This window comes from Enhydra lutris, unplaced genomic scaffold, assembly GCF_002288905.1.
Source record: "Enhydra lutris kenyoni isolate GAN:26980312 unplaced genomic scaffold, ASM228890v2 scaffoldscaffold2, whole genome shotgun sequence".
NCBI classification, from domain to species: Eukaryota; Metazoa; Chordata; class Mammalia; order Carnivora; family Mustelidae; genus Enhydra; species Enhydra lutris.
This window is the reverse complement of record NW_019154086.1, coordinates 51173880-51197359: the sequence shown is the minus strand read 5'-3', so window position 1 is coordinate 51197359 and position 23480 is coordinate 51173880.

The following is a 23480-nucleotide window of genomic DNA, read 5'->3' as shown; positions in this document are numbered from 1 at the left end:
TTCTAATAGCACTCAACAGGTCACAAGTTAATAAAAATACCATTAACGTCCCCCTGTGACTAAGGAAGAGAAATATTCATCTTACTAGGCCACAGTGGGCCAATATAATTTCCTTGGCTGTTAGTGTAATTAACTGTGCTGGCCTGTGGATTTCCCCAGAGCTCAGAATGGGCACAAGATGACCTTGAAGAGTACTCTCTGTGGTACGCTGCTAGAGGGCATGGTTTGTCAAGGTTTTAGGTCAGCCCTGAGTCAGGTTCCCCCAGAACATATTTGCTTATGTAACTGTGTTGGACATAAAAAGCATTTGCATACAGTTTCCATTTTTCCAGGGACAGGTGCATATAAACAGGACTTGGCAATAGTTGCAAAGTGAATAGTTTTCCTTCGACATTTCCAGTCTTTCCTTTTCATCCCTCTTTCCAAGCACAACACTTTTGACCTTGTTTTCCTATAGATACAGCAAGCCTTCCTGCCTGTGAATGTCCTCCCTCACCTGACTGCAACACAAAAGCACGGATTTCAACTTTTCAACTTTGAGCAACATTCCATCCCATGAAAGTTTAAATCTTAATGTGTTTACATTTTTAGACCTGCTTCAAAAAAGATAGGAAATGTTTTTACTTTTCATTGAGAATAAGAAATGTTTAATATTTTTATTTTCTGTCTTATAAGGTGCAGGATACACAGCAGTTTGTTAAGATCTTGTCAAATCACTATCCAATGTGATTGTAACCATCCTATTGTCATTGGGAGATGGGGATTCAAGACCTGAGAAAGTGAAGAAATGTTGCGACTTGTCCCCGAGAGGCTGCCCACTGACCCTCAGAGCAAAATTCCTTTACTGATGTCTGGAACAGCACACAGGGACCAAAAAATAGGATCAGGAAGTCAGCAAGGGGTCTAAATGTATGTTGTTGTTTTTTTTCTCTCTTTTTCCTTTCAACCATAACTCCACTGTTTCAGTATGGGGATCTCACTGGTCACTTTCAGTTTCTTAATGAAAAATTTTAAGATACAAAAACGCAGGTAATAACATTATAAATACATCTGGTTTCATGTGGTTTTGCTTATCTTACTCTTTTGCCACATTAGCTTCTGATTGTTTTTCTTCGAAAAAATAAAACATTACAGATACAGATGACATTTCTTTTCCTCCATCCTAAGGCAAGAAAGTTTTACTAAGTGCTTTTCCTAGTAAGTAACCTGTAGCTGAGTTCTTCATGTTTTTAATTTTATAAGTAATACTACTCCTATTATGGGCTAAATTGTGCCCTCCATCCCTACCCCAAGTCATATGCTGAAGCTTGAATTCCCAGTACTTTAGAATGTGACTGTAATTGAAGATAGGGCACTTTAGAGGTGATTAAATTCAAGAGACTAGACGGTGTGCCTTAATCCAATCTGACTGGTGACACTTTAAGAAAAGGAAGACAGGTTGCGTTAAAAAAGAGAGAGAAAGAAAAAGAAAAAGAAAGAAAGAAACGAAAAAGAAAAGGAAGACATACAGGGAGGTACACATAGGGGGGAAAAAAAAAACAGATCCAGACACAGGGAGAATGCCAAGGAGCAAGACCTCAGAAGAAGCCAAACCTGCCAACACTTTGATCCTGGACATCTAGCCTCCACAACCGTGGGAAATAAATGTTTGTTGTTAAGCCACCTTTTCTCTGGTTCTTCGCCATGACCATCCTGTCACACTAATACGACCACCTTCGCTTTTGTTTTCCTTTTTTTCCCTATGTGGATAAATATTTCTCTAGCTCGCTTATTTTAACAGATGCTCAGGATTCCACCACATTCTTGCGCCATGCGTGATTTATCTACTCCCTCTCTGGTGGACGTTACAGTCAGTCTCGGGTGACCACTAAAGGAAGCACTGTTGAAATAAACGTGATCCACGTGCTTCCTTGGGCACACTTGGGGGTGTTGCTCAACCCATACAGCGGTATCTAGAAATCAAGTCTTCTGTTTCGTAACAGAAGTTCACTGGTTTAAGATCTTGCCAAATCGCCATCCAATGAAACTGTAACCATTACCTCTCCTCTCTGTGATACATTGTTTCTGCTTCCTTACATTTTTATCCAGACTTGGTAGTGTTAGATTTTTAAGTGATTTTCCTGATCTGATGGATAAGAAATGGCCTATATCAAAATATTTACCTTGGGTATTTCTGATTATGTTTACGTTTGACCATCTTTCCACATTTATTAAACATTCAAGTTTCTTGTTCCCAAAATTGCCGAATTTTGGTTGGATTTATTTAGCATTTTTTAAATTTACTCATTTGTATGATTTGTTTTTGTACTCTGGCAATCAATCTTTTGTAGATTATGCACAACTGCAAAAATCTCAGAGGTTGTGACTTGTGATTTAACTTTGTGAATGGTATTTCTAAATTGAGGGGAGTAAAACACAATAAAAATTATCTTTGTGGCGTGGAATTGTTGTGCCCTGTTTCAGAAATCTTTTCATATATCAGAAAAAAATAACTTTTTTTCTAAAAGTCTTTTAAATATAGGCTTTCAGATCTTGCCCTTACCTATCTTTTATTTTATTTTACTTTATGATACAAAAAGTGGGCTAATTTTACCATTTTATTTTACTCCATGATACAAAAATGGTCTAATTTTACCATTTTCTATGTAGCCAACTATTTCCACACCATTTATTAAAACCCATCATTACTTCTCTAATTACTACCTCATCTAAATATCACCTCACCTACTAAATTTCTAAATACAGTCGAGTATATATTAAAAATACTAATCTAGTCATCTATTTGTCTATTACTGAGGTATTGCCATTGTCTTAATAACTACAAATTTAAAATAAATTTTGACATTTGGGAAAGCAAGCTCTCTCCCCAAAAATGACATTTTATTCTCTTTCAAAATTATATCAGTGATTCTTGAACCTTTGCACTTTAAAATATATTTTAGAAATATATATATTTTTAGCTATTGTAAAAACCTTCCTGGGATTTGATAGAGATTGTGTTAAACTTAGTTTGCTACACTTAAATTATTCAGTCTTTCTATTAATGGATACACTATACAGCTCCATTTATTTATGCTTCTTTCTTGCCTTTCAACAGATATTTAGGATTTTTTTTTCCTATCACAGTTTTACACAACCTGTGTCTAATTTTTGCCCCCAGGTAATTTATATTTTCTACTGTTATTATAAATATTGTCTTAAAAATAATTGCATTTTTCTGTCTGTATAGGAATGTTGTTGATTTTTGTATATTGATTTTTCTATCTAGCAAACTTACTGAACTCTCTTAATGGTTCTATTCTTTTCTATGTAGGTGCATGCAAAATGTCAAGAGTTTTTTGTTTTGTTTCAAATTTACCTTGCCATTTTTAGAGCTTCTATTTCTTTTCTTGCCTTACTGTCTAACTAGGACATCTGAAACAACGCTGAATAAAAGTGATAAATAGGGTACACCTTCATTCTCTTTATGGTTTTAAAGAAAGTGTTTCTCAAGTTTCAGTATGATTTTTTGCATATCTTTGGTAAAGACCCTCCTTTGTGTGTTGAGACTTCCGGTATAGCCTCTTGCCCCCATGGGCAAGCAGTTTTCAATGACCCGTGGCTTCATGCTCCCACTTCTTTCAGCTTTCTTTGTTAGCTCCTACTTCTTTCAGCCTTCTTTGGCAAGTCTAGGAGCCCAACGCTGTGTCAAGGTATGACTCCCCAACCTCAAGTGAGGCTCTGTTAGACACACTCTACCTGGAGCTCAGGAATGTCAATCCGTTACACTGCTTTACTTTCTGAGTTTTTCCTCTAGAAATACTTCCCGAATTTTTAGGTGAAAGTCTGTTATTTATGTCATATCTGTCTGATAACACTATGTTTTTGGAGTAAAAGGTACATAAAAGCATGACCTCACTATTTTTAATTTGAGAATCATTCCCATTGCACCCACCCTTTTTCAGTACCACTCTACTCACACCACCCCTTCTACTCCTGCCCTTCTAGGAGCAAGGGAATGATGCAATCTCTAGACTCTTATTCACAGCTGGCAAATTTTAAGACTGACTTAGCTCAAGCCTCCAGAATCCAAGATACCTCATCATGGAGGACAAGAAATTACTGTTAAGGACATTGCTCTTAGACATGTCAATGTGACTGAGGGAATAGTAGAGAGGCAAGGGGTTAAAAAAATAGGATGTGAATGGATATCAAGGAGGAGAGTGGACTTCAGCCAAACGGCATAGCATGGAGAGGAAAAGAGAGGGGAACGTCTGCAAACCATAAATGTTTAGAATATCATTCAGTTCCTTGGTCGTTTACTGTGTATATAATAAATCACACATGGCATTGGGCAATTTTCACACTGATATTAACTTCAGAATGACAGGGAAAAAGTCTAAAAAAAATTCAGTTTTCAGAATAACAATATATTTGAAAATTTACTATTATGTATGTTATAGTATTCACTTGATTATAATAGCAGACATTCTTTACATGTATTCAAGAGTCATGATATACCATTTATGAGGAATAGTCATCTAGCATAGTGAAGGAAGAAAAGGTCCAGAGAGAACATGAACCAGAAGCAAACACTGAGTTCTGAGTATGACTTTTAGGCTCTTACATTTTAGCTCTGGGGATTTAGATAGTAATCTATAGCGAGTGAACAAATACTGAAGGCTTGGACCTGGTTTGTTCAATTAATTGTTGAGTGGTAAGGGAGATTAGAGCAAGGAGACTCCAATTAGAAAAGTGTAACCCATATTTTCTGTCAATCATTTCAATAAATTATGCACAAAAATGTAAAGATATGAGAAAAAAGAATTTACTGTCCATTTCAGACTAAATCTTTGGAATGGAATATGTAGGGATTTGTTTGTGTTATCTGGTCTGTATGAGAAGGACATTTGGACTAGAAGCTAGAAATCAATGATTACTGTGATACCATTTCCATTTCCCCATAATGCTATGCTATAAAACAGGATTCCTACAAATATTTCTTTTTTAAAAGATTTATTTATTTATCTGAGAAAAGAAGAGCGAGAGTATAAATGGGGGGGGAGCAAAGGCAGAGGTAGAGAGAGAATCCTCAAGCAGTCTCCACACTCAGTGCAGAGCCCAACATGGGGCCCAATCCCAGGACCCTGAGATCAAGAGCTGAGCTGAAAATGAGCCGCTTAACCAAATGAGCCACCCAGGTGCCTTGGGAGTCCTATCAATATTTCTTACAATAGTTTCATACTTTTACCAATTGAATATTAGAGAAATGACTTTTTTATTGAATTTCCCTTCATTCTGAAAAGTGTATTCTTATCTCCTTGAATATTACTGCTGTGTACTACCCCTTTGAACACACCCCAACAACCACAACCAACATAACAAAAACTCTTGATAATAGAACAGCTGTTCAATTGTTAAGGAACAACAGATTCAAATGTTTTTCTTAAATATTTTGGGTGGATCCATTCCAGGACAGAGGTGTTTTAGAGTCAGTATTCTGTAGTGCGGTAGTGCCGTAAGCCACTTCAGAAACACCACGGAGCTGCAAGCCAGCAAAATACCTAGAGTGCACAACTACATCCATTCCTTTGGGCCACACTGCTTAATTCTTGGAGACTGTTACTTGGGTAATGTCAACATACAAGGAAAATGACTGAAAAGCTATAATAGGTTAAAAGGAAAGTATAAATGCATGTGTTGGGCAGGACAGAATGAGTGGTTTTATTTAGAAGTGTGTCTACTTTTAGTAGTTCCTTGGCTTGGTTACTTATAAGGTGTCATGAAAAATATATAAAAATACATGCAATAGCAGATAAAAATAGATAAAGTAACACATAGGACATGGTTTGAGGGCTACTGCACTACACTTTCTAGATGATACTTCCATCACCCACTATCCCCGATGTCTGGAGTTTCGGCTGCCCATAGCTCATAGCTGTTCCTCATCAGTAACCACAGTTAACTAAAGTACTTCATTCAAGGTTACATTCTTTTCCTGGTGACAGCCTACATCCAGTAACTGATCAATTGGTAATACAAAGGCCCAGTCCTCTTGCTTCACTTGCAACCAGGGAGTTCTCCTGGCTCCTGGGCTCCCTGTAGCATTGCCTGAGGCCTTTGTTATAATAGTACAGCCATTCAACTTAACCCTCTGTGCAATCCTGTGTCCCTACCCCTCACAGGCAATGTTTCTAAGAGTGCTCCTCAAAATCTCATTAAGTAATTGTCTCAGAATCTCTTTCTCAAGAAGCCTGACCTCAAAGTGTTAATACCAGAAATGAGCCTAGGGATGACTTTAGAATAATATATCGAAGCTTCTTACTTACTCAATAGTATATGGAACCTACCTACTAGCTGGCTGGCAATGAATCCCTCACCTCTAGTGACAGGTAGAATGCTGATGGTCCCAGAAATGTGGTTGTAGTACAATTATTAAAACTTTCATCAGTGCAGATGCAATATCTCAGGTGTTTAAGAAGTCTGGGGAAATAATAGTGACTGCAGAATCCAATAACTATTGCTGGGAAACTTTAATGTCTTGGGTAAAGACAAAAAAAAAAAAAAAGGCTAAAAGTGATTAATTACCAGCATAAGGCAAAGTGTGTCAGAAGGCCTTCTTGGCAACATATAGACTCTCTTCTCTACCTAGACAGTGGACAAAAAAAGCTGAAGATCAGACCCAGGACTTAAGTTTAAGAGTATAGTTCCATGGAGAGTTGAACTTCCAACCCTAGCAAGTTGATTACCAAGATCAGAAATGGGACTCAGAAACTGTGAATGGGGACATCTGGACTGAGGTTTCAAATACTGCAAACCTACAGGACCCTCTAAGCATGCTGGGCCTCCTGAAGAATCCTCTTACTTGCTACAAGCTAGGGCTCATCCTTTGAAAATAACACAGAGGATTCTATATTGCAAGACAACAAGCCTTCTGAGAGCCAACATCACTTCTTCTAGAAATCAGGCAAGCAACTAGGATCAAGTTTTAAGATAACCTGGCCAGAGAAGTATTGAGCCTATTAAGGGAAACAAAGGGATACTACTATGAAGGAGCTTCAGGATCTAAGTAACATGCACTGGCAAGAGCTTGGCTTGTGTATATGGGACTGGATCCTATGAGATAGTATATATATGGAACTGGATCCTAAAGAAGCTGATTAACAACAAAGAAATATGAAGTTGGATAAGAAAGAGTTTATTAATATGGCAATATTCTCCCATGATATAAGACTTAACACTCTAGCAAGGACACTGGGACATAATGCTCTCAGGATAACTCTGGAAGCTTGAATAAAGTGATGGCCCATACCAACTGAGTAACAGTGCCCAATCTTTTACAGTAAATGATGGAAAGGCTCAGGGAAGTGGGCACAGTACTAGAGTGGATATACTACCAGAAGTCATAAAGCCTACCAGATGACTCTATTTCAAGGAAGATAGTTTCTTCACCAAAGTAATAAGGAGTTTTTTGGCAAGAAAGGCACTAGAATCAATCATTACAGTAGTGGTCATTTTCTGAAGGCCAGGGCTGACAGTAAGAGATGGTATTAAAGAACTGAGCATTCTGATAGCAATAAAGATGGCTGGATACCCAAATAATAGAGGAAATGTGGGAGTACTTAATCATTAAGAGCAAAGCAGTATGTGCAATTATTGTAATGAATGCCATTGTCAGAGTAGCAGCTAGACAAGGTAATGTTGGTATGGGAGGCAAGTGGGTCTGACCCACATAAAGTTATAAAAATGGTTAATAGAATATGATGTTCCGAGGATCAATATAAATAGGTAGCCAATAAATTTGTATAACCAAGAATCAAAACCCAAAAACAAACCAAGGATCTATGATCAGGAGTCTGAGAATAAATGTTTAAATAAAAGTCTTAATCTCAAGCCCAAATTTCAGAGTTGAGCTCATTCTCAGATCTGGAACCCTCTGACTACAAAAGAGGTTAAATGGATCCTGTAAACTAGATCTTACCTATGGCCTATAGTTATTTATTTAAGTAATCATAGCCTAAGGAAATGGGGATACTCAGAGATTCTAAGTACTCTTGGGCAAAGATTCAAGTTGGCAATACTACCTATTGACCTAATATTTCATAATGGCCTTCATGGTAGAATGGAGGCCACATGTAAGCTAGGTGTCAAAGAGAGTCCTGACCCAGGTCAACTCATGTTGAGTTCACTGCACGTTTGAAATGTTCATACTTAGTATCTGACAAAATCTCCATGTAGGTTCCTTGACCTAAAATGGGAGCTATTATAGTTGGGACATGCCATATGGAAGTCTCTGAAGCTGTTTTTATTCTAGTCAAAATAGAAAATTATAAACACTACTGCTTCATGGGAAGAATAGCAGGATTAGGGCCACCACTAAAGTACAGAGAGGTGATGATTGTCATCATATCTTCATTTATTTATCAGTCCCCACCCCCCAAACCAGAAGGATTTTGAAGTATGACAATGAACCATCAAGACAACCAAGTGGTCCCTAATTGCAGCTATTAGGCCAGATGTAGTATCTCTGTTAGAACACATTAACATAGTCTCAGGTACATGGTACATAGACATTGGCCTACTATAGATGTTCTTTTTCATCTCTATCTGGAAAGAGAACCAGAAGTAGCTCACATTCATTTAGGAAAAAACAAAGAGTTACAATCTTCCCAGAGGGCTAGTTAAATCTTATACCCTCCATCATAATATACTCCAAAAGGATTCGGACCATTGAGACATTCTACAGATCACTTGTCCACTATTTTGAGAACATTATTTAAAATGGACTCAATAAACAAAAATTGTTAGAGGATTTGGCAAAACACATGAGCTACAAAAGTTCAGGAGTGTGCCATATCAGTGATTTCTTGAGGGTTCTATCATGTCGACCATGCCAGGACATGTCCTCCAAAGGAAAAGATACATTTTAGCAACTTACACCTCTTGTCACGAGGCATAATGCCAACTAAGCCTCTTTGGTTTCAGGCAGAAGAATATTTTACACTTGAAAAATCTGTTCTGACCCATTTACTGAGTGATATGGAAAGCTGACAGCTATGAGAGGAGCCCGGAGTAGGAAAGAGCTCTGTAGCAGATCCAGGCTATAGTGCTTATAATTCTGCCCCTTGGACCATGTGAATCACAGACTCTATGGTATTACAACTATCAGTCATGAGAAAAACACTTCTGCATTTATGACAAACCCAATAGGAGATGAAAACAGACACCGAGGGTTTTAAAGCAAGTCCATGATATCTACTGCAAAGAATTACACACCATTTGAAAAAGAACTTCCGATCTGTTAGAATATCAAGTGACCATGCGGCTAGAGCTGCCCATCATGTGTTGAGGTCTGTATGAACCACGGGGTCATAAGGCAGGGTGGGCCCAGAGGTACTTCATGATAAGATGAATGTGAGAAATCTAGGATGAGATATAAAGGAGGCCAGGAGTACAAGCAGGCTGCATGAACAGGTAGTTCAGTCCTCATGCCATCCACTACATTGCATCAGCATTTCTTTCTGAGTTTATAACTATGGATAAATCTTATTTGTGGGGGATGGGGAAGAAGGAGAGTCTCTTACGACCAGCTGACTAGAGAAGGAAAAAGTCCGAGCTTGACTAGAGAAGGAAAAAAAATGGAGGAGACATTGCAAAATACACCTATCCTGAGAGGAAAATATGTTGGGATACAAAGGCACTAATGAATGCCTTAGCTGGTGGTCCAAGTACCTGCAAGGAAAATGAACGAAAGACTGGCTTAAAGGGTATCTGGAAAAGAAGCTTGAGGCTGGGCTTCTGGAAGTTTACTAAATGTTTAAGAGCTTCGAATCAAAAAAAGACAGTCTCTTCAATAAATGGTGCTGGGAAAACTGGACAGCTATATGCAGAAGAATGAAACTCGACCATTCTCTTACACCGTACACAAAGATAAACTCAAAATGGATAAAAGATCTCAACGTGAGACAGGAATCCATCAGAATCCTAGAGGAGAACATAGGCAGTAACCTCTTCGATATCAGCCACAGTAACTTCTTTCAAGATATGTCTCCAAAGGCAAAGGAAACAAAAGCGAAAATGAACTATTGGGACTTCATCAAGATCATAAGCTTCTGCACAGCAAAGGAAACAGTCAAAAAAAAAACAAAGAGGCAACCCATGGAATGGAGAAGATATTTGCAAATGACAGTACAGACAAAAGGTTGATATCCAGGATCTATAAAGAACTCCTGAAACTCAACACACACAAAACAGACAATCATATAAAAAAAATGGGCAGAAGATATGAACAGACACTTCTCCAATGAAGACATACAAATGGCTATCAGACAAATGAAAAAATGTTCATCATCACTAGCCATCAGGAAGATTCAAATTAAAACCAGACTGAGATACCACCTTACACCAGTTAGAATGGCCAAAATTAGCAAGACAGGAAACAATGTGTGTTGGAGAGGATATGGAGAAAGGGGAACCCTCTTACACTGTTGGTGGGAATGCAAGTTGGTGCAGCCACTTTGGAGAACACTGTGGAGATTCCTCAAGAAATTAAAAATAGAGCTTCCCTATGACCCTGCCATTGCACTACTGGGTATTTACCCCAAGATACAGATGTAGTGAAAAGAAGGGCCATCTGTACCCCAATGTTTATAGCAGCAATGGCCATGGTCGCCAAACTGTGGAAAGAACAAAGATGCCCTTCAACAGACAAATGGATAAGGAAGATGTGTTCCGTATACACTATGGAGTATTATGCCTCCATCAGAAAGGATGAATACCCAACTTTTGTAGCAACATGGACAGGACTGGAAGAGATTATGCTGAGTGAAATAAGTCAAGCAGAGAAAGTCAATTATCATATGGTTTCACTTATTTGAGGAGCATAACAAATAGCATGGAGGACAAGGGGAGATGGAGAGGAGAAGGGAGTTGAGGGAAATTGGAAGGGGAGGTGAACCATGAGAGACTATGGACTCTGAAAAACAATCTGAGGGTTTTGAAGGGGCAGGGGGTGGGAGGTTGGGGGATCCAGGTGGTGGGTATTGGAGAGGGCACAGATTGCATGGAGCACTGGTTGTGGTGCAAAAATAATGAATACTGTTACGCTGAAAAAATAAAAAAATTAAAAAAAAAAAAAAGACTTTGAATCACGTATTAATACTTACTGAAGGGCAATTACCAAGGAAGAGGCACTGATAAAATCAAATAGGGAGATGGAGTCTGTCATTTGACATTTGCCATCCTCTGTTATCATCACAATGCATACATGAATGGAGTTGCCATGGTGACAGGAATGGAGGTTGGTGTATGAGCCCAAACACCACAGGATCCTACTCATCAAGTCAGATCCAGGTACTGCTACTGCCAAGTGTCCAACCTACCAGCCACAGAGACCAGTGCTGTGTTGGTGCTATGGCATCATGCCTCAAGGACAGCATCAAGTCACGTGGTAGACTTTGGTTGTAGCGGGCCCCTTATGCCTTTGCCTCAGTTGGGACAAGTTTGAAATGTCCTCTCAGCTCCTGAGCCTATAGAATGGGCTTGAAATCTACCCCAGATTAGCTTCTCCCTCTGCCCAATCCTGTTTTCCTCATCCCTCAGAGATGATGCTGTCCAATAAAACTCCTGCAAACAATTTACTGTCTCCTAGTCTGTTTCCCAGGTAATTCCATCTAAGACAGATGGTAAGGTCTGGGACTTGCTCATTGATGAACGTGATTACCTTCAGAGGAGAAATGAATTAAAATCAGTGGTTATTTTTCCACATCTGAAAATTCAGTAAAATAGTATTACTTATTATTTGAAATAAGAATTTTTCTTTTTGCTCAAGGGTCAGTTAGCAATAATTTAAAGAAGTGATTTTATTTACATTCTATTAAAGTGACTCATTGTCTCTGTCATGACCTAGAAAGTCACAGAATTAGGTCTTAGTATGGACCCCATGCACATATATAGCCTACTAGACTGCTTCAAGCAAGTGATAATGCTTCCTTCTGTACAATATAAATGTGAAGTTGAAAGAGATTAGCTGCCTTGCCTAAACTATAGCTAAGTTAGTGCTGAAGGAGAAATCAGGAAATGGATCTAGCAATATTTAGTACAGTGTTTCTTTCTATTAATATGCTACCCTTCTAAGTCTTTGAAACCTATTAAAGTCTAAATAAAATAAATCACTTTAATGGGGATATTCTACCTATTTCTAAAAAGCTGTTTGCTAAAATACTGTATGTGTTTCTCAGAATATCATTATATGATGCTCATATTTCCACATGGGAAAATAAGAGCTGTAATTTGGTTAACTTTTGCTGGGTGAGAGAAATGGAAGGAATCATCTTCAAAGAAGAAAAAAAGGTGGGAGAACCCATATGATCCCAAATGTCAAACAAAAACATTTCAAAGGGTCAAGAAGACTCTCTATCTATTTATGTATTTTAAAAAGACAGAGGAAGAGAGAAAGTGAGCTTAAGCTGGGGAAGGGGCAAAGGCAGGGGGAGAAGCAGGCTCCCTGCAGAGCAGGGAGCTGGACTTGGGGCTCTATCCCAGGACCCTGGGATCATGCCTTATATCAAAGGCAGATGCTTAACTAACTGAGCCACTCAGGCACCCCAAGACTTTTTATTTAGATTACAAATGAAAAAATTTCTGATACTAACATATTTTAACAATCACTGCCTCACCATCAGGTAAATATCCTAAAATCAACCCAAGTCTTTTGAGATTCAGTTTATGCTCACTGCAACATCTTCTAGTCTTTGTAGTGATAAAAAATAAACCTGAGATGTTATCAGTACATTCTTTGAATTATGGTTACAAAATGGAAATTCTGTATGACTTATTTATAACCAAATTATCTACTGACTACAAGTTGTACATCTTTGTATTCCAAAGAGCTAACTAGATTAGGGAAATGCAATATGCATAGCTGATAAATAGCCCAGGTAGAACCCAGTTTCAGAGGCCATCACATTCCAGCTTTATCATAAATTGAAAAAAACTGTAATGCATAAACTTGTGCAGAGTATAAAATTGCAGTTTAGCACCAAAAAGAGTAGAGGGATAACAGAAAATAAAAGAAAGAGCTGGCCAAGATATTTTTGTTTTTTAAAGGAGATGACATAAATGAGAAAAACAGAATTTTGTATAATGGCAAAACCAAGAAAACTGAATTATAAAATGAAGAAAATAAAGCAGCAATATTTCAAGAGCAATGATCAGTTTCTTAGAATACGGAATTTTCCCCAGGGTTGAAGTATTTGACTCATTATGATTATGATGAAGGAGAAGGTATACCCTGCCATACACAAACTGAGCTAGTATGGTTGTGTTGGGAAGAAATGAACACAGAGGAATCAGCAGAGCACTGGCTCTATCCCTGTCAGCAGGGTGGCATGAGGAAACTTAATTTAATTGACTTCCAGTCCTATAATTCTATGGCAATTCTTGTTTTCTCAGGTTTGTTACTTTAGAATATATATTTATATTTTACATATATGTATTTATTTTTATACGCTATATTTAGTAATTTTAGAAATATTTACTAAATGCAGACTATATTAATAACTCCATTTACATTTATACTTTCATAAGTTTTTTTTAATTCCTTACTCAATTAACACCCACAATGAAACTGTGAGATGGATAAATAATTGTATCCCCATTTTATAAATGAGGGAATGTATACTCCAAGAAGTGACTTGCCCAAGAATAAAAAGGATCAAAGGACAAATGGGACTTAAGGCTGAATATCCTTACCCCATGGCTGCTCAATTGTCCAAGTTATCCACCACTGTAAATGAAGAGCTTCTGTGAAGGAGATTGCACTGGATCTAAGTAGTATTCATCCTTCCAAAATGTTTCAGAATTCTCTTGACTATGGGATAGAGATGAGGAGAAAGGGGAGCCCAAATCTACTCATATGCATGTAATTAAGCCCATCTGGGTGAAATTTTCTACTTAAACAAGTTCATATTTTTATTATATTTCAAAGTGTGATTTTGATTTTAGAAAAATCAGGAAAATTATAAAAATTGATATTTTAAAAACAGTAGGCTATCTATTCTACTTAGTAACTACTCTCTGAAAGGTTAAGATGTCTTTTGTAGTTCTTAACAATAACCGTGCCATCCCCCCAAAAGAGATTCTACAGTTCAAAGAGATCAGGGAATGCTGATCTTAATTAATTAATGCTAATCCTAATAAATGCTAAAGTTGTCAATCAGAATGTCTTTAGTACAGGACATTTCAGAGCCTTTAATATGTCACTATGAATTGTGAATTATCTAAGAGAGGTGATAATTTATTCATTGGATTTGATGGAGCATTAACTTTTTTTAAAGCAAAACCTAGTATCTCATCTAATTTATGTTCTGCAGAATACGGCTTGGGAATTTCCTCTCCTAACATCTAAAAAAGATCTTAGACAGTGTTTATTTCAACTTTGATAAGTTATACATGAAATGAAGACCCGAGTAACTTGCTTAAAGTCACACATTATTGATATGGCCTATGGCTAGAACCAAGGCCTCCTGACTCTCACTAGAGTGCTATTTTCATTTTACATACTATACTTCTGTAAATTAATATGAACAGTAAAAATAGTTTACCACCTGATACATATTTGGCACAAAGTCAATTAGCTTTGATCCAAATAATTTATAATAAAGTATCTTTCCAAATCTAAGATATTCATTTACTAGAGTATGTTTTACCATAAGCGCATCATATTTTTAAAATGTAGGTTTTCCGAATTCATCAGGGCATCAGACTTTACAAAATAGTTTAACGTCCCATCTTCTTTTACAAATTTTCAAGTTTTCATAAAGTAAGAAGGTATGTTTTAATGGAGAAAGTAAAAGAAATCATACTAAATGAATGCCCATATTGTCCCCAGCACTTTGACTACAGTGTCTTTAGCTAGTTCTCAAGATAACTAAAACAATATATTACTAGCTCTGTTTTCAATAGGAGATGGAAATAAGACTTTAAATGTCAATTAAGATATCCTATATCACATAGCCAGTTAATAGAGGAGTCAAGATTTCAATAAAGTTATGTCTGGAAAATTATTTGACTCTTTTTTTAAAAAGATTTCATGTATTTATTTGTCAGAGAGAGTGAGAGCACAAGCAGGGGGAGTGCAAGCAAAGGGAGAAGCAGCCTCCTGGCTGAACAAGGAGCCTGATCCAGAGCTCAGTCCCAGGACCCTGGGATCATGACCTGAGCCAAAGGCAGACACTTAACCAACTGAGCCACCGAGGTATACCTATTTGATTCTTTAAGCTTTTGTTTTCCTCTTTTAGGAGATAGAGATAATATCCAATTGCATCAACTATGATGAATATTAAAACATTTATATACCAAAAAGTGTTTATATGCATATAAATTATTATTATTCTTTCCAGTAAAGAGCAAATATATCTTAATAGTTTTCTTATTTTTCAAGTAATCCAGTTAATATATACCTAAAGACAAATATTGCCATCACGGAAAAACAATAAAAGTTCCAGGGCACCTGGGTGGCTCAGTCGGATAGGCAACTGACTCTTGGTTTTGGCTCAAGGCATGATCTCAAGGTCCTGGGATCAAGCCCCACACTGGACTCCACACTCAGCAGTGAGTCTGCTTGGGATTCTCTCTGTCTTCTTCCTCTGTCCCTTTCCCTGTACTCTCTCTCTCTCTTCAAATAAACAAATAAAATGTTAAAAAAAAAAAAACATTTTAGTCTTTTGTTTTTGTTTTAAAGCTTCCACATTATTTTTAAAGTTGCACTGTAGACCTCGATCATCTTTGCTGATCAAGCATGTGTAAAACTGAACATCTTTAATGAGAAATGCAAGATTTATGGAATTCAAAATTGCTTTGGGAAATGAAAACACAATTTCATTTATTAATGGTCACTAATGGTCTATAATCAAGGCAGCAACTGCTAGGTAAATAAATAAACAATCAGCTGCTTTATTTGAAGTGTAAGCAGAGGATAATCTAGTAATTTGTTTATTATTCTTATCAGCTGGACCCTTTACCTCTTAACTTCATAATGGGAAAACTGGATATAAACTGAATGTTTTTATACTAAATTATATTTTGAATAGCCTAGGTGAGTTTGTACTTATTTTCCAATTTAAATTCTGTTTATATCTACATTTTTTATTCTGTGTTTCCATAAAGTAGACATTAAGGGGTTAATATACAGTAGCTCCGCAACTCATCCAGAAGGTCCAGGTTGTTAGAAGTCTCTGGTAAAGGCTTCGGAGAAGCCAGAAATATCTATCCCAAAGCCCTGCATTAAGGCTCTTAGAGATTCATGCGGAACTTTATCGACTTTTTAAATATGTAATTTTTTAAAAGCTCAGTTATCTGGCTCCTCAGCCTCTGATAGATTAGTAGAAGCAAACCAGAAAAGGTCAGAAGCTGTCTGAAACACGTAACGTATGAACAGAGGTGATGGCTGACAACCTTTACCACACTGTCCAAAACCCTGGGCCATAACAATTTTCCTGGATCATGAAGAAAAGGCTAAATGACATTAATGATGCTTGGAACTTTCCAGTTAAGTCATGCATTTTAGAATGATTGCCCTCAAATGCGGTTAAGTTCAGGTACCTGTAAAATTGAGTGATGTGTGTGATTGTGTATCTGGCAAAGCTTTCTCAAGGTAGATAGCATTTAAGAAGTTGCCTAATAAAGAAGAGAGAAATCACTAGGAAGTTAAAAATGAGGCATGTGTCTTGAGAAGAGGGAATACTATAAGCCAGTTCTTTGGGGACTTGAAAGAGGGGTAAAAAATGTGTCATCTGCTGTAACTGGAGTACCGAGTCTAAGCAGAGGGTAACCGGAAGCCCGATTCCATCTCTTTAAGTCTTCAATTGCTGTGAAAGTCTCATTTGCCCTACAGACTCTATGACTCTACCTTGGAGTGTTACTCATTTTTCCACTGCTGTGATTACAGGGCCTGTGTTATGGTTTGGTTACGAGGATAAAGGCGTAGAGTATGGCATGACTAGGTCTGCAAAAAGGTAAAAAGAAAAAAAAATCACCAGTCTATGGCAAAAGTCTACCGGAAACCATGTATTGTGCTGCATATTTTTTTCATCTTATGTGATCCAAGTTTCCCCAACAGTCAAAACCCACCACCAGTGTTGTTATTGTCATCTCACATAAGAATACCGAGATTCCAAGAAGTTAAAGGTTCTAATCAAAGACATTGGATAATTCAGAGGCAAGGCCAACTTGCATACACAGATACGTCTGACTCCGTATCTGTTTCTCTTTTTATCACACTATATGACTAGCTCAGGAGAAGGGCTTCTGCAAAGGAGAAGCACACAAAAGTGAACTATGGCTTCTAACAATAAACCTTACCTACTGTAAAATAACAGTGCTTTGAATTCCTGAATAGAGTATTATAAATGAGTAAATATTGAACACACATTATGTCCTGTGATAATAATAATAATGACATACCATTAATTAGACTTTTGTTATATGGTAGACAATGTATTTTACATACCTTGGTAGTTCAGGATGACTATTCCTATATTAAAATTGAGAAAACCATGGCTAAGAGATTTTAAATAAATTTCCAACCATGGAATAATTTTAAGTGGGAGAGCTGAAGGAGCTAGTTGGTGCTTTCCCCCACTTGGTATGGTATCGCTCTAAAAGCCCCCCAAAAATGAAGATTAGTAAAAGGAAATGGGAAGTTGTATGAGACTAGCAAATGAGTACTTAATAATGTTAGCAGGAAATAATGGATTTCTCATCACTCCATATAGAAAGCTGTATGTGTATACATTTATCATTGGAAATTTGATGGATGGATATATGATGGATGGAAAATGACGAAGCACCATATACTTCATGTTGTTCCACATCTATATATTAGCTTTAAGAAGGCAGTAGCTTGGGTGACTGGGTGGTTCAGTGGGTGACTCAGTCAGTAAAGCATCTGCCTTTGGCTCAGGTCATGATTCCAGGGTCTCTTTGGAATCCCTGCTGAGCGGGGAGCCCACTTCTCCCTCTGCCTCTGCCTCTCCCTGAGTCCTCTGCTTCTGCTCTCTCTCTCTCTCAGCTACTCTCCCTCTCAAACAAATAAATATAATCTTTTAAAAAAAAAAAGGCAGTAACTTTTAAGTCTCTACTGTACACACACTTATATTATTTTAATATATAATTACCTATATAATATGTATATAATATATACAACTACCTAGCCATCTTCATACTTTACCCTAACAAAATGAAATATTGGAAGAGTTTGCAACCTATTCAGGATTATTAGCAATCAAAAAAAAAAAAATGAACTACTAAAAGGTCTGCTCACCTTTGTCAAATGATCTGATTGAAGAACAGGCTAGCACAGTTATTTAGAGACCCGACTCTAGTGTTGGCCTTTCACTAATATAGCATTTGACTTCGTAGGAGTCACTTACACCATTAGCTGTTTGTCCCCCGCTCTGTTACAGTGATAGTCCCAACATTATCCATTTTACTGGTCTAAAAAGAAGTACAGACTAGGATTAAAAGACTAATGTTTGAGCCTTGTTGTTTCTTTCTTTTTTTTAAAGATTTTATTTATTTATTTGACAGAGAGAGATCACAAGTAGACGGAGAGGCAGGCAGAGAGAGAGAGAGGGGGAAGCAGGCACCCTGCTGAGCAGAGAGCCCGATGTGGGACTCGATCCCAGGACCCTGAGATCATGACCTGAGCCGAAGGCAGCGGCTTAATCCACTGAGCCACCCAGCTGCCCCAAGCCTTGTTGTTTCTTAAATGCAAAACACTGAATGACTCAAAACCTTGGCATTTCGGTTTTCTCACTATGAGGTTCTACTATCTGGCTGGCCCATCTAACAGAACTGTATTGAAGATCAACATGGAATAATGATATGCATTAAATTCTATAAAATTTTATAAGCCACAAAAAATCCACACGCATGTCTTCTACATTATAGATATATTAAACAACTTATGGAACGGGTGGCAGACAAAGGAGTCAGTACAGAGTAAGTTCGAGTACGGCCCCTGATCTTACTGCTTGGGTTCAAACACAGACCACACAACGTATTAGGTGAGAAATTTGGAGGAATTGTGTGGCACTTCTCTGTGCCTCTCTTCCCATGTAAAAAAGTAAAGTAGTAAATGCTTCTTGCACTGTTGTAAGTATTAAAGAATATATTTCATAGAAGGTACATGGCACTGTACTCACCACGTATAAGTATGTTATTAAACAGTATAAGTTATTGTTATCCCCCCCACTGAGGTTAAAATGAACCAATAAAGGGGAGGGAGAGATTTAGGAAATTTTGGCATAGAATATCCTGTCTTTTGAAAGCTTGTGTGTGTGTGGCGAGGGGGCAGGGGGTGGGCTTGATTTATACGGACCCAGCTCATTTGAACCAACAGCTTTTGTTCTATCACTATTATTTCTAAAACGACAAGGAAACTGAATACTACAAGGGAGAATACTACATCCAAAAACATAGCAAGTCACTTTTATTCATTTTCTACCTCGTTTCCATTGTTTTCTTTTTCTAAAACTCAAAAGGAATACTGAAATTCAAAGACAGTAGGAGAAGCAAGAGGGTTAAAGGAAAAAACAAAAACAAAAACAGGGTAGGATATCCCAGTCATTTTTTTTGGATTTTACTTATGACATATAACATAACTGGACAATTAAACTCATGCAGATAATGTTCTTTTCTCTGCTGAAAACAGAGAAATCTTTTGCTCCTTTCTCTGCCTGATGAATCTCAGAACTGTTTTCAATATCCAAGAGGCCTTCCAGGCCACATAGACTGGTCTAGGGCCCCCTCCTCCTTGTGCTTATATTGAGTCTCTATCCCCTGCTGTGGCTGCACTTTATGGAACACTAAAATTACCTTGTTTCCCTGTTTGTGAAAACTTTCCAGAACATAAGTTCCTCAAAGACAAGGATCATACTCATCTTTACATCCCTGAGAGAGCAGTTGGCATATATTAGGAACTCAATAAATGTTTATTGAAGTAGACTAAATTGTTTTTCTTCTTGATCATGTTAATACATCTTTAATTGTAATTCACTTCATAAGAAGTTCAACACCTAGTCTGTAATTTTCTTGACCGCATTTATATTACTCATAACATTTTATAGATCATTTGTAATGACATAAAAAAATAAACATCTGCTAATCTTCAGATTCATTCTACACAATACTCTACAAAAGCTCTTAACTTGTACCATATTTTTTAAACAGGCTACCTGTGTTGACTTAGATTTATAACACAACTTAAAAAGATCTGCTTCTGCTGGTAAGCTCTCAGTATCGCCCTCTGATAGAATGCTCAAGTCTTTTCTAACTGCCTGGTCTTAAAATCGCCCTGAGGCTGTTCCTTAGAGGATAAAGCTGGAGTTATTTATGAACTAATAGTATTCATTATTCAGAATAAAATCTTCTTACTAAACAGGGAAAAGATGGATACCCCCCCCCATTATAGTGAACTGTAAAACAGGGGTTTCTGTTTTTCCACTTTGTTTAGCTAACTCTTCGGTTCAACCAGGAAAACTTTTCTACTATTGCAGGGAAAACCTTCAGCTTCCAAACTCTTTCACTGAGGGATTTGTTCAGATTTCCGTAAGAACACGGACTGCTTGGCTAATTTCACAAGATGATTGGCAATTTGATCATTTCTAAACACTCAGATATTATTTGTATGTATATATATATATATATATATATATATATATATACACACACACATATATATATATCCCACACATATTTATTTATATCCCACGTAAATCATAAGTAAAAATATAAACTTATATGACAAAATAGAATCGTTTCACAGGAAATTACTTTTCTTCATTTCCATGGCCATTGTTGTTTTTTGCCTAATATTCTATTATTGCATAGATTTTCATTTGACAAAAGCTGTGCCTATTTTTCTATCCAAACCCTCACATGAATTGAAGTACCATGTTTTCCTCCTTGACATCTGCATAGCCCATGTGAAGCAATGACACATGCTTGGTATTTTATACATGTAATATTCTTGAATGTGTGACGTTTATGTGAGCATATACATTCCTGGATACAGGAAGGAAGACATTTAGACTTAAAATAGAAATGTATCATATACTCAACTGAAATGGGCATTTCTAAGAAGGCACAAGATTTAGAAACAGCAAGCCAGAATGCTTGATAGGAAGAAAACTGGGTAAGGTTACAATGTAAAGGACAGGATTATTTTCACCCTTGGTTGGGGAAGGGTAATGTCAGAACTGAGTGCATACGCCTCCCTTCAACCAAAGAATGATGGGTGCTTCTGGATCTATTTAAATATCCGTGCATTCCTACTCTTGTGCACACTTAAGTAGTCGTTGATGGTCATACAAAATAGGACACACATTTGCTTGCTAAATAATACAATAGTGATTTCATTAAATTTGTCATTATTGAAAATTGTACTGTAGGAAATCCACCAGCCAATCACCTTCAGAATCATTCAATTTGTTCATGTCCATCTAGAATGAAAAGCCTGCTGCACAGCTGTGTTTAAGACTGTGTAATGACTTTAAATCTAGGACACAGACTCTTTTTGCATGTCCAATCAATTTGTTAGGAATCTGATCCTGTGCTAATAGGGCTGTGTGCATTAAAATTCATTCTTTGAAAATTGTATCTGAAGTGGCTGCTGCACACAGCCTTCAAACTATACCAACTTGGTTTTGCCTTTCTTTCACTTTGCAGAGAGGTTATTATTTTTTTTTTTCCTTTGAGGAAGAGACTATTGTTTTCAGAGGCATAGACTGAAGACTAGAAAATGTTCATATACCGGTACTGTGAATTCCTAAATTAGCATGTGTTGAATTTAAAGTGGCCAGTTTCAAATGCATGCGGTATATCGCCCCAACTTCTATGGAATTCCATGTGGTCATGAAGCAATGCTTTACTAATTTTAGAATCATGACTGCATGTGGGGAGCTCTAATAGCAATCCCGCTTTCAATGCAAGAAGTGCCTAAAATAAGACTATCAAACAAATCTTATACAGAAGATAAATAAAGGCGTATACTGGGAAATCAGGCATTTGGGTAATAAAAGAAAAGCAAGATCATGCAGTTCTTCAGCACACACACTCAAGTAAAGAAACCTTTTTCTTTTTAAAAATTTTTTCTCCATTGGCAAACTCAATGAAAACTCAATGTTTAAACTCATGTGTGTCAACTGTCATCCAATATTATGACTTTCTTGATTTTGTAATCTTATGTTATAATTACACACTCTTTTTTTAGGCGTCATGGTAATACTCTATGACTGTAACATTTCAAACTCTGCATACAATTGTGTCACTCTACCTTGTTTTCATAATACCATGACACAGTATTAAAACTGTAAACTGGTGTTTGGCATAGAGCTGTTCAAATCTTAACGGTGAATGAGGCATAAAGATGTCATGACATGATCATCATACTTCATGAAACAAGTACTGTAATTGTCACATCCTGATTACTCACACCAGTGAAGAAGCCAAAATATTGTATACAACTACAGTGATAGCATAAAAGTCTCTTCTGACCCAGTTCAATCAAATCTAGTTCCATCTGACCTTCAGAAGAAGGACTCATGTGCTAAAGAAGTGACCTTTATTTCTTGTCCTATGAAAGAGGCATGAAATGTGGTCGTCAGTTATGCGACTAAGTGACAACTGTGGTTATCAGTTAAGTGACTAAAGTTGGAACCTCCAGACATCAAGCAAAAGAAGCCAGTAAAGAGTCCCAAGCTATAAAGTCCTTGAAGGCAGGAGCTGTATTTTAGTATCTTATCTTTCTACTCAACGTATCATCATGCATATGGTTGTGCAAGTGTTTGAAAACATTTTTTGAATCGAGTTAACTTACTGGATTATGTAACTGGTCACCTTGCTCAGAGCAGAAGTTCTCAAATCAACTAAGGCTACAGTATTGGTATTATGCTCAGTCTTTCAATCACATGGGAAAAGGCAGACCACTGCTTGGTACATCATTTGCACCCCTTGAATACTTTGGAAAATGAGACAGGGTATAAAAACTGCTTGAGTAACTTAAGAGCTTAAATGTGCTTCCCACATTATCAGCTGGTTTCTCATAAGAATTCTAGGTTACTCAAAAGATCCCCCTCTGCCTCTGTGTCACAGACAGAAACATAGACAGTCGGTGATGTTCATAGACTGAGAAATGAAAGACAAATCTTGAGGTGTCTTTGGACTATGCAGCAGGGTTGGGAAGTTGGAAGAAATTTCAAATAAAGAAAAAAAGCTCTTGGTGATCCAGGTTTTTGGACTCTCGTCTCTTCAGCATCCATGGACGTTCACCATCATTCTCCCTTCCTGCTCCAACGAACCTGGGCCAAGCAAGCTCTAGGGACAATCACGAGGAAGAAAACTCCCTGGGACTCATTCACTGAGGTTTCCCTCAGCTTACTTCCATAAAAGTTACCAGGCCCTCCTTAAGATAGACAAAGGGAAGCTAGCACAGATGGAGA